The 12545-nt window shown below is 54.6% G+C and overlaps 1 protein-coding gene across 1 annotated transcript in view; it reads right to left on the bottom strand.

The window, feature by feature from the left end:
- Window positions 1-12320, bottom strand: part of Lrfn2 (leucine rich repeat and fibronectin type III domain containing 2) — a 142526-nt gene extending 130206 nt beyond the window's left edge. The window contains exon 1 of the mRNA XM_070023360.1: window positions 11660-12320. The gene's annotated coding sequence lies outside the window, so the exon portion shown is untranslated. The remainder of the gene's footprint in view (window positions 1-11659) is intronic.
- Window positions 12321-12545: the final 225 nt, after the last annotated feature.

Raw genomic sequence — 12545 nt, 5'->3', positions numbered from 1 at the left:
CTCTGCGGGGGGGGGGACGTCTTCTGGGGGACTCGAGTATGCAGAGCCTCTGTTCTACTCTCTGTATCCAAGCCCCCCTCCTGCTGCTTCCTTGAAGATATAACCCAGGTGTCTCAACCAATCATCAAATATTTATTGAGCCGGGCACTATTCTAAGCACTGGATATAAAAATAATGATAGCTAATATTTATGGAGCGCTTGACAGATGCCAGATACTGTTCCATGCACTTTACATATATTAACTCATTCAACCCACACCACACCTCGAGGCAAAGGTATTCTGATTGTCGGTAGACCAGTCCCCAACTGCTCAGGGTGGGGGTAGAGGGGGTTTCCACTCCCATGAATGGTTTGAAGACAAGCACAAAACCCTGTGAACAATAACAAGTGTCTGAAAGTTGAAAAGGCAAAGGTCCCTTCCACACAGGGGCCCTGCGGGGCAGGTGACCCTGAGTCAGAGGAATGTTCTCATAAATCACCTGGCCCAGCAGACCAGTCAGAGTTTTATGGGCCCTGGGGCCCAGGCCACTTTCCTGAACATCGTTCAGAATTTATAGACTCTTGTCGCTGTCCTTCCCAACTCTTTTATTCCATTGCTGGAAAAGCGAGCCTGGCATGAATAGGATGTTTGCTGTCCCCACCCCAGGATCCTGCATTAATTCTTCTGCCTTAGTCCCCAGACATGGGAAGAGGGCGCTGGATGTCCACAGAGAGCCTGGTGAGGAACATCCTGTGTCCTCACGGCCAGCAGGCATAGGCGGGTTGGTCAGCCCCTTCTTCTCCCTAGGAAGGATCAGATGAGGATGTGGACGTCCAATGAAGCACAGGCGCCAAGACACACCCCTGTAGATCTGGTCCCTTCAGGTCTGAAGCTGCGCGGGTGCGTGTCTGTCTGAGGGGAGATGGTGGCTACAAAGATAGTTGGGCAACAAAAAGAGAGACTGTGTCCAAATGGTGGGACTGGCAAACATTCCGACAGCGTGAACTCCATGCCACTTTCTGCAGGACTTGGAAGGTCAGCTGCTCAGTCAATCCTCCTGCAGCTTGGGAATTTGGTGCCGGAGTTTGCCTCACTGTACAGAAAGGGAAACTGAGGCTCAGAGAGGTAAGTGACTTGGGCAGCACCACATAGCTCCTCGATAGCATTGTTGGGATGTGCGAATCTAGGATGCCCGGTGCTTGGGCCTTTCATTCGGTCCATGTCTCCGCCACACACAGCAAGCGTTCATTAAGCAGAAGCAGTTTGTAAAACAGCAGGAGTGAGAGACTCATCCTGTTTTAGGCCCAGCACAAGGCTCTAGAGCCCAGGGATCACTTTACCCTTGGGACAAACTCCTTAACCTCTCTGAGCCTTTTCTCAGTCACCTGTAAAAGGACTAATAACAGGACCCACCGTGTTCACGCGATGCTATAATCAAAGCGTGACCCGGTCACTCCATTAGCTTCTCTGAGCGCCTGTTTCCTCACATGTAAGTGGAGATGTGTCCTTCCTGCCATGCTGTCCAGGGGAGGATTCCAGCAGGGGCTACGAGATGGGCCCTGATGTGTACATTACACAGGGGAGGGGTGAAGGTAATGTGTGCACTAATAAATACAGCGCAATATACACATAACCCCAGCGGTAACACAGTACCACAGGAAATAATGCCTACATTAAAATCTGAATTGAGAGCACCACGGATGGAGAAAGAGGGGGTAGAGAAAGAGAAAGAGAGGTAGACAAAGGCCGAGGGAGACGGGGGCCGAGCGCACACCAGGGCTGAACTTGGAGAGGGGATCGATGCTGTACTGTAATTTAAAAACCAATATACAGTAAATATCAGCCTGGCACTGCAGAGGACAAGTGAGCCACGGGGCGTCCGGGCCTGAGATAACTTAGTCCCCAGCTAGACCAGCCACCCGCTGCACCCCACTGGCAGCCTGAGCTTCCTGAACCATTGTTCAGTCTCTGCCCCAGTTTTATCTGGGTGCCGTACCCAGGTGCCTCTCAAATACTGGCCGCATTTGCATGGCCTGGAATGGAGGGAACAGGCTCCTGGCAGTGCCCTGAAACCATGAGGCTGTGACTTCTCAGCCTGGGTTGGGAGCCTGGATCAGGACCTCAGGCCCTGGGGGCCCAGCCTGTGCCAGGAGAGGATGAGGTCCAGTTCGGCCCCCTCCTTGGCTGTTGTGCTGTTGCTCTGGCCTACATATGCCCTGGTCTCCTCCTCCCCTCCCCACATGCTCACTCCCCCCCCCCACTCCATGATTGTCCACATCCCACGTGGACACTGGATCTATGATCCTTTCCTGCACCCCATCCTCCCTAGTTTCCTGAAACCACAGCCCACAAGCAACTCCTTCTGAGGTCTGCTTCACCCACTGGACCACTTGAGCCCCCTTTTCTGTGAGGCCCAAGGCCATTTCCCAGACCTGCCCTGGGCTTACCCTCCTCCTTCCCAGAAACCCTTAGGAGTCCTTCTGTCCCAGACACAGCCCCTGGGGAAAGTGAGCTGGGGTGTGCCCAGGAACGTGTGCCTTTCTGGACCTCTCCCCCATGCATCAGGCCAGGCTGAGTCAGCGGCCTTCCTCCCTGACAGTGGGTCCCCAATCCTCCTCCTCCTCTGCCGGCACCCCCCCTAGTATTCCTACAGGATGCATCACACAGCCCTGGGGGGGTGAGTGACACTGAGAACTCATCCCCCATCCCAGGTCCTTTCCAAAAGCTCCATCCTGGCCCCACTGACTTCCACCCCCTGGGTGCCATGCAGCACAGATGCAGCCTGCCTGCTCCCACACCAGGCCAAGCACACTGCCCAGGCCCACAAGCTGGGAGTGCAGCTCGAGGCCTATTTTCCCAGTACAGCCCTTACCCCCATGGGCCACCATCGCCCAACACGGTCTATTCCATCATCATTCCACCCCTTGGAGACATACACTATGGTTGCGAAGAAGGACCCAATGAGCCCCGTGCCTCAGTTTCCCCTCATGAAGTATGACTATGGCATCCTGCATGCCTGGTAAGATGTGTGGAAGGTCCAAGTGAGATCACGTGGGGAGTGTTATGAAATTCACCAAGTTCCTTAACACTGTAAGGAGCGGGGACTTGAACAAAGTGTCGTCGGTTCCTCTCCACACTTAGAAAAATCACATCGCCATTACCATCACCCCTACTAGGAGCTCACTAGCTCACACTAGTGTTCAGCGGGTGCCGGGCACTGCTCCAATTCTTTACATAGAGTAGGGCAACGAATTCTTCCGGAACTCTGAGAGGTGGTACTACAGATAAGGAAGCCAAGACGAGAAGAGAGTTCCCACGACAGGAACCAAAATGCGGTGGGAGTCCCAGGCGTGAGGACGCAGGTCCACACAACGCCCCCGCTACATGGTAGGTGCTATGCTGTATCCACACGCTGCAGCGCTGTGCGCACCTTCGTAAGAGCCGCTTCATCCACTGCGTCCTCTGACAGACCAGACTGGGATGGGACTTTGCATCTCCAGATGAAGCCTTTGCGAGCCTGAGCCGGCCTGGCCGCTCTGTGAGGGCAAACCCTGCTCCCCTGCCTCTCCCAAGCATGTTGGTCCTCCTGGGATGATCTATTCTAGGTCTTTCTCCTCCGCTCCCCTCGTCCCGGCTTAGCCTTCATGACGCAGGTGCCCAGGCCAGGAGGAAGATTAAGTGGTTCTTTAGGGACAGTGGATCCCGAACTAGGCCCATGGCCCCAATCTCTTCAGCCCATCAGTGTCTAATTTGGGTGAAATACAAAGATATCAGCTTAGTGTTGGGGCTGGAGGAGGCATGCTGGCACATAGCTCGGGAGTCCCATTCTTAAGTGGTCTTTATCACCACCATAACCTTACTATCAGCATCACTACCACCATCACTGATACCACCACCGCCACCATCACCGCTATATCACCACCCCCACCATCACCTCTGCCATCATCACCACACCATCATCATCGTTTTCATCAGCAGCAACATCACTACTACTGCATCACCACCATCACTGTCACTATCATCACACCCACTTTGCCATCAGGCAGTTAATCATGTGTGCTCTTGGGCTAATTCCTGAGCAAACACATACTCACTTGTGAACACACACATACATACACAGGAGGGTGCAGGCAGGGGAGGGCACTAGAAACCCACTCAACCCAGGAACCCCACTTCCTCCAAGCAGCCTGGGAGAGCACTCATGTCCAGGCCAAGAAGGATGGGGGCTCCAGGGCCGGCTCCACCACCAATATCCAGATCTTCCAGGCCCGTTTCCCACCAGCCCTGGGATGAACTATGTCGCACCCTGTTCCCAGGTGGGTGCTTCAGAGCACAAAGTGCCAGCATGTGTTGCAGTGAAGTTTTGGGTGTTCAGGCCAACCGTGCTGTCTGCATGGCCTGTGGTTCCCTCAATCACAGAGGGAGGCAAGCCCTTCCCTCCACACCACAAGTTTACAGAGTTCTCCCAGGGCTGGATATCAGCCTAGGTCTTCAAGTGAGAAGCAGACATGGTAGGAAAATGTAGTGTGTGTGTGTGTGTGTGTGTGTGTGTGTGTGAACATGTGCTCCTGTGTGTGCACATCAGTGTGCCTGTATGAATGTGAGAGGGCATCTATACATGTAGGAATGTCTGTCTAGGGGCATGGACATACAAGTGTGGTGGTACATGGATGCGTGTACACTCATGGGTGTGTGTTTGAGCAGGAGTGTGTCTGTCTGAGCATCTGCATGTGTTGGTGCAGACGAGGATGAACAAGCTGCTATTCAGCCTGGCCATTCGAATCTGAGCCCCCTTCCTTCCTTCCTTCCTTCCTTCCTTCCTTCCTTCCTTCCTTCCTTCCTTCCTTCCTTCCTTCCTTCCTTCTACCCTGGGAGCTTTTGGGTATTATAGAGACCTAGTACAGGAGATGTTGAGTTAAAGGATCAATTTTCTCCCTCTAGGAATCTCCACTATCTTCTTGGAATGGCAGGGTTCACCTCTGGGGATTACAAAGGTTAGGTGTGTTTTATCCTCATTGTCATCAACCCTGACTCCACTCTCTCTCTCTCTCTCTCTCTCTCTCTTTCTCTCTCTCTCTCTCTCTCTCTCTCTCTCTCTCTCTCTCTCTCTCTCTCTCTCTCTCTCTCACACACACACACACACACACACACACACACACACACACACACACACACAAGTTGAAGAGACCTAAGCACAGCCTGAGCCTAGCCCACTCTCCAAGTTTCTCCAAACCCTATTAAGTGATTACACGTCACTCATGTTGGAGACCAGCCCCTGCAACAAGACCTCATCTCCAACCACTGAAGCAGGAGACTTTTCCAGCCTCTCCTTCACACTCCCTGGCAGTGGAGGGAAGACCCTATCCCCTAGCTGACTGGACTAAAGAGAGCTTCCTTGGCAGGGACTGGACACGGCAGGGCATCTGAGAAGGTCGTGCTGGCTTCACCAGACAGAAACAGAAAGCCAGTCCTAGGGAAGGAGAGGTAGGGGAACCAACTCTGCATCTCGATGAAGTAGATTACAGTTAAGACAAGAAAGAAAGCCCCTCTGGGAGAAGAGATGAGGAGAGAAGGGGAAGAGAGGAAGAAGTGCAGCGGGGAGAGCAGCAGGAGGGAATTAGAGAGGGAAGAGGGCAGGGGAGGGATGCTCAACTTTCTGCATCAGCCGGTTGTGTCTGAGCATGTTGGTTGTCCTATAGCTCCTGTGGGGGGTGAATGAATAAAGGACGTGCCAGTAATAAAATAAGCACATTGAGCCATAAAGAGCCCAACTTTGGAAGTGAACAATTGCTCATTTCCTGTTCACACAAGAAATTCATCATGCAGACTCAGGACCTACTACATGTAGGAATTCTCAAGAAGGCTGATGGTTGCAGGCCCCGGACACAGCTTAACACCCACGTCTTGTCTCTAGACTCCCAATCTGTCCATCCAGACGGAGATCCATCCAAATCAGTGATGACCAGCATCCTGTTGCCATACCCTGAGGCCTCTCCGCAGACCCCCTCACACCTGCTGTCCTACCTCCAAGGAGATGGCCCAGAACAAACAGAGTGACAGTCTGGGACAGGTGCACCACACTGTTGCTTAAACTTGCTTGATGCAACCAGTCTCAAGAGAGTCCCCAGCCGGATGACCCAGAATGGAGCTGCTTCCAGTCTTTGATGCCCCACCCCTTTTCTCCTGACCTTCTCCTCAAACACCAGCCTGTTGTTCCAAGGGCAGCTCACCCATCCCTGCCCCGCTCCAGCCCCCTCCAAAACAGATGCTGCTGTTCAGGAGCTCTGGACCCGACGCCTTGCATAGGTGTCCTACTGCTGGTGATGTGGAGGCTTCTGGTCCCTGGTCTCCTCTTAGGGTAACAAGGGTCCAGGACTTTGTCCTCTGTCTTCTCCTGGACTCTTCCTGTCCATGAATCTACCCCTTCAACACCTGTCTGTGAGCCCTGTATGCTCGTTCCACAGGGACAATGTCACCCCCAAGGGGGCAAAAAGTGGGTTCCCAATGTAGATAACCTTTATATTTTGATATGTAAATCATATATATATATATATATATATATATATAGAGAGAGAGAGAGAGAGAGAGAGAGAGAATATAGTCACAGTATTAAATTTTCGTGGGAAAACCTGGCTATGCCTCATGGCTCTTGCCTGTAATCCTGGCTACTTAGGCTGAGGTCAAGAGGACTGAGGTCTGAGGCCATTCTAGGCAGAAAAGTCCACAAGACTCTTGCCTCTCCAGAGGGAAGCTGAACCCAATGGTGTGCACCTGTGATCCCAGCAACACCACAAAGTCTAAAAGTGGGCAGATTGTGTCAGGCTGGTCCAGCTAAGAAGTTGAGTCCCTGTCCTAAAAATAGCCAGCAAAAGGAAAAAAAAAAAGTACAGGGCTGAGGGCATGGCTTCAATAGTAGAGCAGCAGCGTAGCAAGCAGAAGACCCTGAGTTCAAAACTCAATACAGGGGCTAGGAAGGTGGCTCAATGGTAAAGTGCTTGCCTTGCATGCATGAAGCCCTGAGTTCAATTCCTCAGCACCATGTAAGCAGAAAAAGCCAGAAGTGGCACTGTGGCTCAAGTGGTAGAGTGCTAGCCTTGAGCTGAAGAGCTGAGGGACAGCGCCCAGGCCCAGAGTTCAGGCCCCATGACCGACAAAACAAAAACAAAACAAACACCTCAATATAAAACCCCCAGATCTCCCAGGAGGTATGACTGGGGAAAGTTTCTAAAAAGTCTCTTCAAGGGAGCGATAACGAAATGAGAAAAACCACCTGTGGCCTCCTCCGTTGGTGACAGCCACGTGATTATGGAAGTCTGGTGTAGACCTTAGTGCCCTCCCAGATGCCACCGAGAATTCTTCTGTCCCTCCTACAGCCCTGGACCACCTCTGCCCTAGACAGGCACAATGCCCACTGTCTTACGATGCCCAGTCCTTACAACCTTGGAAGTGGGTACTCATGCAGGGAGACCAGATCTCAGGGTGCTGGGGGCTGCCTCCACCCAGGTCATGATGAAGCAGACGTAGGTCCCTGACAGGGGTCCAGTATTCATTCCAGGTGTTCCACCTGCCGTCTAGCTCATGGCCTCATCCTGATTGCTCCCTGGGTCTCTTAAACCCACAGAGGTGAAGAACACCCACAGGGAAGGCTGGGCATGGCTCTCTGATGTGAACTCTGGATTCTCCTCCCCAGACAGACCAGGAGGCCCCTGTGGGGCTCAGCGAGGTGCCCATGGGAGCCCCATTCCTCACCATGGTGGGAGGGGTCATGTAGAGGAGTTAAGAGGGTGAATTCTAGGGTCAGATAGACATGAGCACTGAGGGCTAGCTGGTGCTAGCTAGGCACCTGGCAGGCTGGGCCCAGCCTCTCTGTTTGCTCATCTGTAAAATGGAGCCCATACCTGGCAATAGGGAAGCATGGTGGGGGGTTCAGTGGGGCATCAGTGGATGCCCTGAGCACTGTCTGGTGTCCCATAAACCAGCAAGCATTGTGGGAAGGAGCTGGTTCTGGGAGCCCAAGGAAGTTCCAAGTCCTACTCTCCAAGTCCCCAGTGACAGCTGGGTGTTTAAAAAGAAAACAAACCTCTCCTGTGATTGGTCTGGAGGGGCTTTGGCTGCTCCTGACAGCCTCACCAACTCTTGGAGGCCTTCCGGATTACCCTCACACAGAGTAGGCTGTGGGCATGGCTGCCTTTCCTGTCTTTAGATCTGATTTCCTGAGCTCTGAAATAACGACCTGCTTTCAGGCCCGCCCATGGCCTCCCCCGTCCCTCCCCCAGCTGGCTCAACAGAGAATCTTCTCAGCACTCATCTGGGGCTGAGCCCCTCCCAGAGACCAAATGTACCACCTTAAACCCACAGACTGGGCCCATATCCACCCCCAGGCCTGCCCAGACTCCGAGAAGGGGGATCTGTGTCCTTTCACAGTGCCTGGGCCTGCTGCCCAGCACTCCCAGGAGGGCACATTTAGATGAGTAGGAGGCAGGGACCAGAAGGTCAGGGTTATTTCACACTCAAGCCTCAGACAGGAGAGAGGAACAAATGACACTCCTCAAACACAGAGCCTCTACTTCCTGAGCAAATGTGCATGACAATAAAACTCTCCAAAGCAAACACACAGAGATGGGAAGAGAAGCAGGTGCCAGCCCCTCCTCCTCCCCCCCCCCCATTCCGGCCCCAGTGAAATTTTCTCCTCTGCTCTCCATTCTTTAAGTGTTCTGGAAAGCTCCCTGGAGTCTTTTAACCATCAATGTGCTGGTGGTGGCATCCAGACACTGGATGAATGGGGAGAAGGGGGACCAGGCACATCATCCTCTAGCTTCTCTAAAGGTCCCTCGGCCCCTCCCTGTACACGCTGAGCCCCCTTCAGATATGAGAAAGGGTGGCCCAGAAAACACCGAATGCATCACACACCTGCCGGACACGTGCTATTGGTTCATTTCACCAGGAGCTCAAGTGGCTCAACAAGATGTAGCCGAGCCAGAACTTGAACCTAGGCCTTCCCAAATTTTATTCCATTTCATGACAACCTCTTTTCTGTCTCACATGATGTGAACCCTAATATTGCCTTAAAAGGGATAGGGGGAGGAAATCACCAGATACCCAAATTACTGTTGTTGCTCTTATACAGAATTGTGTCCACTTGACCCTCTTGGGTGGCTATTTGCTTGTCTCTGCTCTCAGTCTAGCCATTTCACACACACACACACACACACACACACACACACACACACACACACACACACACACACACACACACACACACACACACACCAGACTGTAACTAGATATCAATGACTGTGTTTATCTCTATGGCAGGACTTTCTGAAGACAGTGCTAATTCCAATGTCACTTCTCAGCTGTCTCCTTCACAGACAGACTTCAGGTCAGGGGCTTGAAGTCTCTTTATTTCCCCAGCCTACAGAATAGAGGAGATTGGCAAGCCAGCAATTGGAAGCCAGAACCCTTGAGTCCTGGATTTTTCTATGGAGTCAGACCGGACTAAGAAAGGACAATCCCTCTTGAGCTAAATGAGATCTGCGGAGGCCAGAAGTCTGCCTGGCTTGTTCTCACCCCCTAACCCCCAGATCTGCGTTCTTCCTCTCCACTTTCTCAGCCTGATTTCCAGAAAGCTCCCCCCACCTCAGACCAGAATCCCTAACTTCTCACATTTCTTGGGGTGGGGTGGGGTGGGGAAGGACGGAGCCCCAGCCTCCCTCTGACCATGGCCGGCCTGGTCCTTCTCTGAGGCTGCCCCTGGGAACTGGTTCCCAGGAAGCAGAAGCATTGCCAGAGGCTGCACCAGAAATGCCAAGTCCGCTGTTTGCATTCCCCAGGGTGAGGGCAGGAAGATAAGTAATTACCTTCCCTGGGCAAGAATTAGACCAGAAACTCTGAGATTGAGAGCTGGGCAGGGGCCTGAGCAGAAGCAAGGGAGGAGGGCTGGAGGAGAGGGATAAAACTCTGTTCTCCCAGCCAACAGCAGAAGGAAGGCTGACATTCCATTCCGGCGTCAGCTGAGAGGCTGGCCGGCCAGCGAGGTCCCAGTCCCAGGAGACTGGTGGCTCTATGGACAGGCCTTCAGGAGCTTCCTATACCCCTTTAGAACCCTGGCCCCTTCCGTCTCTGAAAGACCCCACCATAAGTCCGACTGCCCTCTCTCCAGGCTCTGCCGCATCTCCGTATGAAGCGTCTTGCCGAAGGAAGCCACCAGACCAAGGCACAGCTCCAAGACCTGGCTCCTATGCTCCTCCTTACCACTCCCCCCCCCCCTCAAATCCCCACCACCAGATCCCCCCCCCATACAGCAGTCCATCTGGAACCTCTGCTCTGGTGTGGAGAAGCCCACAGCCGAAGAAGGGGTGCTGTCCTCCCCAGATGCGGCCCTCCCTAGCCTGGAACTCAGTTCCCTAAGCTGCCCCTTCCTTCAGCGCCACAAGGCCAATCAGGCCACAACTGCCACCTATATATACACACACACACACACACTCACACACACATTCCCATTCCATTGTGGTCAGGGCAGAGGCTCACCTTGTACTGCCATGCCTGTCCTGTAACTCTACCCCCAGAATACAGGTTCTGATAAGCACCCTTTCCCTGCGGCTGTCTGTCTTTCTGTGTCTGATACTGGATGTACTTGCATTGGTCTGGCTCAGACCTGCTGCAGGCTCTGCTCAGGCTCTCTCTCTCTCTCTCTCTCTCTCTCTCTCTCTCTCTCTCTCTCTCTCTCTCTCTCTCTCTCCCTCCCTCCCTCCCTCCCTCCCTCCCTAGCTCCTCTCCCTGGAACTCACTGCCTCTGTCCTTTGTACTGAGCTGTCAGGAAGATGGGCTAGACACTCCCTGTGAGGTGTGTGCAGACGCCAGGCACTGCCTGTCTCCCCAGGGCCGACTGTGGCCCTGCCATGGACCTGTCCCTTACCCAAGTACCCAGGCCAACATTGGAACCAGGGCTGAGTTGGGTGGGAGACAGAAACCTACCTACAACCAGGGCATGGCTAATGCCTGTTTCCATATTGCTCCATCATGCCATTGGAATGGTCTAGGCTACACACACACACACACACACACACACACACACACACACACTATCCTGCTCTCCCTGTCTTGAGGGGGCCTGTCCTACCTGCCTCTCCAGGCTGCATCACGCTGTGCTGCCCTCCATTCTTGCTGCATCAAGCCCTCCCCGCGTGCCTCTACCCCACCCCGCCCAGCCACACAGCTTGGAGAGCCCCTGGTATGCACCCGAGCCCCAGGCTGCACCCGGACCCCAGCCACGGGTCCAGCCAGGCCTGGCATGTGTGGAGATGCAACAGAGTGGTCTGGCGGCAAAGTTCTCCGGCTGCTTTCAATGGTTCCGTATGCCAGAGGCTCCTGGTCTCTCCCTGGATCCCCTGGTCCCGGCTCCCGGCCAGAGTTTCACCCCCACCCCCACCCCACACACACTATTAAAATAAATAAATAAAAACCCGAGAAAGAGAAGGAAACCGCTGGCGATCGGGATGGATATAAAGACGACAGGGCGTCCACGCGAGTTCCCAGGATGAGGGGAGTCCTCCGAGAAACGGGTGCGAAGTTCTCCTCCGTTCCCTTGGGTGCGTGGCATCCCCGCGCCCCGCGCCCGTCCGCACCCCTGGGGTCTCCCCCCAGCAGGCTGCCGCACCCCCCACCCAAACACTCACCTGGGCAGGGCAGCATCTACCCCCGGCTGGGAGGCTCCGAGGCCGGCTCCGCGGGGCGCCCGGGCTCCCCGGCTCGGCCGCGCATCCTTTCCCGGGCCCGACTCAGGCTGGAGTGAAGCCCTGCGGCTCTCCGGGCGGGCGCAGGCCGGCAGATGGTGGCCGCCGACGTCCAGGCGGGGACAGAGCCCCGGCGGCTTATGCACTTATATCCATGGCGATCGGCGAGAAGAAGGGGAGGGGGCACAACTTGTTCTCTTCGCTTCCAGATTAAAATAAATAAATAAACAATAAACCCCGGTAAAGGAAAGATAATCTCTTCTTAGGAAGACGCGGGCAGGATTTTCCAGATCTAAGAGCTTCCCGGGGCTTTCCCGGGAACAGGGAGCAGCTAGGAAAGCGGGGTGTCTCCAAGTTCAATGTGATCGGTGTGTGTGTGAGATCGGGGTGTGTGTGTGTATGTGTGTGTGAGATCGGCGTGTGCGTGTGTCAGCGAGGGGAGCCACGCACTAACACCCACACGCGCACACACACTCCCCCGCGCACACACACACTGCCCCCACGCGTGCGCGCACTGGGTCCTCTCTCTCTCTCTCTCTCTCTCTCACACACACACACACACACACACACACACACACACACACACGCCGATCACACGCACTGATCCAGGAAGGGCTGCGCAGCGCCGGGCCCTCCGTGGAGAGAACCCGAGGGCTGGCGGCATGGGGGGAACCGGGCGGCCGTGCGCACCGTCTCCCCCCCCCCCCCCCCACGGCGTGGCAGCCCCCAGTGGCAGCCTGCGGAGCTGCAAGACGCCGGAACCAGCGCCTGGGCGCCCAGCCGCCTCCGGGCCTGCCGCCCAGGGACGATCCACACGGCCTCTGAGACC

The sequence above is a fragment of the Dipodomys merriami genome, unplaced genomic scaffold (genome assembly GCF_024711535.1).
Source record: "Dipodomys merriami isolate MVZ:Mamm:240054 unplaced genomic scaffold, mDipMer1.0.p SCAF_16, whole genome shotgun sequence".
Classification (NCBI taxonomy): Eukaryota; Metazoa; Chordata; class Mammalia; order Rodentia; family Heteromyidae; genus Dipodomys; species Dipodomys merriami.
This window is presented reverse-complemented; position numbering and strand designations above follow the sequence as displayed.